This window comes from Bombina bombina, chromosome 5 (assembly GCF_027579735.1).
Source record: "Bombina bombina isolate aBomBom1 chromosome 5, aBomBom1.pri, whole genome shotgun sequence".
Lineage (NCBI taxonomy): Eukaryota > Metazoa > Chordata > Amphibia > Anura > Bombinatoridae > Bombina > Bombina bombina.
In genome coordinates this window covers 296,764,296-296,768,001 of record NC_069503.1, presented here as the reverse complement: position 1 = coordinate 296,768,001, position 3,706 = coordinate 296,764,296, and the positions used below count along the sequence as shown (strand labels likewise).

The following is a 3,706-nucleotide window of genomic DNA, read 5'->3' as shown; positions in this document are numbered from 1 at the left end:
TGGGTTTTGCAGGTACCTCCCCCAATAAGGCTTGCATCTTGTGCATGAAAAGTATATCATACCCTGTTACAGAGGTGTCTGTGAAGCCTAGTTTCTTTTCACACCATCTGACTGTATTGTGTTTGTCAGCTTTTGATTAACTACCCAGGGATCTTGCCCCTCTATCTGAGAAGAATGCCTGTACTCCTGCACTTTATGGTTGGTAGGGGGTTGCCTAACTGTTTCCCCTCTTCTCCACTTTGGGTCCTATCTGCTAAGCCTGCTGGGGACTCTGATTTGGCACACCTATCAGTGTATCTGCTGAATGGCACTGTGGGGCTGTGTAAATACACTTCTCTGTACTCATCACCCTTGCTTCGGCAGTCTGTAGCAGTCTCTGTCCCCTAATCTGTGCCTTCTGTTTATAGGTCACAGCTGAGGTTACTGGGGTCTCTGACACCCATAACCTTGCACACTAACTCTGGGGATCCCTAAAAGAGTATCCTGTACCCTCCTCCCCCACACACTCTGAATTCTGGGTCACTGCTGGTTCTGTCATAGAGTGGGCTACATTCTCTCAATGCTCTCTCTCACAGTCAGTCTGCCACTTCACATCCTCACACAGAATTTGGGATCCTTCTGACACTGGTGCCGACAAGCACATAGCTTCCTTCTGTCATTTATCCTTTCTTTCCACGATGGGACTCAAATTGTTATGGCAGATCCTGCTGGTTCAAGCACAGACAGACACATACCACCCATCTGCCTCCTCTCACTGCTAGTTTCTCCCTGTACAATTAAACTCTGTTTAGGCACATACATCTGCCTTTCTTCACAGACAGTCTCATACTGTACAGTTACATTCAGTTCTGCAGATCCTGCTGGTTTAAGCACAGACAGACCCACACCATCTATCCGTCTTTCTCCCCAGTCAGTCTCTCCTCTTACAGTTTCACATCTCAGCACACTCAGTCTCTCCTCTTACAGTTTCACATCTCAGCACAGACACCCCCAGTTCAGGCACAGCACTTTGCAAATATGCACTCTGTCCTCCCTCCTGGTGAGCATGTCTCTGAGCATTTTTACACCCAGGCCTTTGCACATCAGGATCTACAGCTTATGTCACTAGGTCATATGTAGCATTGTCAGGCACATACAGAGATAACAATCTACCCAGATCAGTACCCAGTAAAACATCAATAGGAATATTTTCAGATACCCCCACATTTCTTAAACCTCTCCCCGCTCCCCAATCAAGATATACATGTGCCATAGGCACTGTAAGTTTCATTCCCCCAATACCTTTAACTGCTACAGTCCAGCAAGGAATAATGTCCTAAGAGCTCACCAGCCCTGGACGCACAAGAGTCACTGCTGCACCTGTGTCCCGAAGCCCCAATGTTACCTTAGCTCCAACTGTCACAGGTTGTAAGTTCTCCTTGTTGCTTTCCTCTGGTCGTGTAACAAACAAAACAGATGCTGGTACTTCTGAGGAATTACCCCCTCCAGCTGATTGCACCAAGTTAATCTTCTCTGGGCAAGTGGAGCTAAGGTGGGCCACTTTGTTGAAATCAAAACACCTGCTGGTATCCCCCTGCCCAGGTGCAGCACTTGCCCCTCCTTTCCCAGAGGGAACAGACACATTAAACAAAGGCACAACAGGCTTTGTGAAGGGGGTCATGGAGCCGCTCCTTTCCAGGTGGGTGCCCCCTTAGCAAAGGATTTTTTCCCATTTACTGGTGACCTGTTGGCTGGGTAAAAATCTGCCAGCTCACCCGCCTCTAATGCTGTTTTTGGTTTACGATCCAAAACCCATTCTTGGACCTCTGCTGGGCACAGCTGCATGAATTGCTCCTTCACCATTACATCTTCCAGCTCCTCCAAAGTGGAAATCTTTAGCCCTCTAATCCACTGTTTAAAGTCTGTCATCAGGCTTCCAACAACTGCAGCATAGCTTTCGAATCTACCCTTCTGCAGAGTACGGAATTTCTTTCTCTATACTTCAGGAGTAAGATTATACCTCCTTTGCAGTGCAGCTTTAATGGCATCATAGTCCTGATCAAACTCTGGGGAAGTTCAGCAACAGCCCCCAGTGCAGGATCTTTCAGGCAAGGGGTAAGGTACTTGGCCCACTGCTCCCTTGGCAACTGGAACTGTCTGTAAACTTTTTCAGATACACAGGAATACATCCACATTGCCATCTTTCTCCAGATTGGGAAAATTCTCTGCATACACTCTGGGAACAGAGGAGTCTCTAGGTTCACTAACAACAGGTAAGACAGTCCCTCTCTCCAACTGTGCAAGCTGTAGCTGATACTCTCTCTCAGCCTGTCATTCAGCAGCCTGTCTTTCAGATGCCAGGGCCTCTCTCTCACGCTCAGCCTGGTGCTCAGCTGCTTGTCTCTCTGCAATAAGCTCCATGTGCAAACTTGCATCTGCTGAGCCCATATATTACAGAACAGTCTGCAAATAACAGTCAAATGGATCTCCAGATCCTGATGAGTCACTACCCACAGTTGCAGTCACCTCTCCTGTGGCATCAGCTCGTGCATCCTGGCTGCTATCATATTCTGTGAGAAGTTGTATTAGTCCATCTTTGTTCTTTCCACGGGATGGCATATCTCGCTCTTGGCATAATAGTGCCATCATTTCCTTGGTCTGCTGCTGGTATGCCTCCATAGTAAAAAATAAAATAGAAAAGAAAAACAGAGAATAGGGGATCGAACTGTTTGCAATGTGTGACTATATAATGCACTGAGTTTTAGCCTTTGGAAATTGTGAGAGTCAAAATTTCTTTCATTACTGGGATTTTCACACTAGCAAATCCACAAAGCACTAAAATATAATAAAAAATGATCTACACCACTGCCCACCAATTTGTGACGACTGGGGTTATCCAACCCTGTGCCAGTCACTTGTTTGGCACCGAACAGGTTATAAGACCCCTTCTACTGTCACTAATTTGTAACAATCTAACCAGCTCCTATAAGTGAAGGGCTGAATTTTTTTACTTCACTATTCGAAGCTGGTTTGGCATACAGATCAATCAATGTATCTAGATCAGCTAGCTCAGCAGGCCACAAACTATTTCAGAATTCTCCTATTGGACAACATGTATCTGTTTGTCGTCTTATGAAATCTATTAAACTTAAATGTCCCCCATCTTCTAAATATTCTCATTTTTGGGACGTTAACTTAATTTTTTCCCTTTTCAACAAATGTCCTGAAAATTCTAATCTCTCTCTTAAACAGCTTTCAGCAAAATTAGCCACTCTTTTATGTTTACTTTCTTGCAGAAGGGTTTCTGATGTTAAATCCATAGATTACAATAATAAAATGCTCTCTCTTCAAGGTGTTATTTTCTGTCTGTCTCGAAGAACTAAAACTTCTTCTTCTACTACTTTATTTTTCTGATTTTCCTTATTTATGTGTTTTTTTGTGGCTTAAGAAGTATAAAAGTAGAACTGCTTCTTTCAGAAATTCTACACCTTCTCAACTTCTGATTTTATTTACTCATCCTCATCTTCCTGTTTCCTCTACTACCATCACTAGGTGGGTTAAGTGGGTCATGATTCAAGCAGTTGTAGATTATTTTTTCTCTCCTCATTCTATCAGAGGTACAGCAGCTTCAAAAGCTTTTTCCAATTCTTGTTCTCTTCAAGAGATCTTGAATGCAGCGGATTGGTCCTCTGATTCTATTTTTCTTTTTTTTTTTACATTTATTTTT

The 3,706-nt window shown here is 44.0% G+C and overlaps 1 pseudogene; it reads right to left on the bottom strand.

Moving 5' to 3' along the window:
- Positions 1–1,096: 1,096 nt before the first annotated feature.
- Positions 1,097–2,625, bottom strand: LOC128661459 (uncharacterized; annotated as a pseudogene).
- Between the last annotated feature and the right edge of the window lie 1,081 nt (positions 2,626–3,706).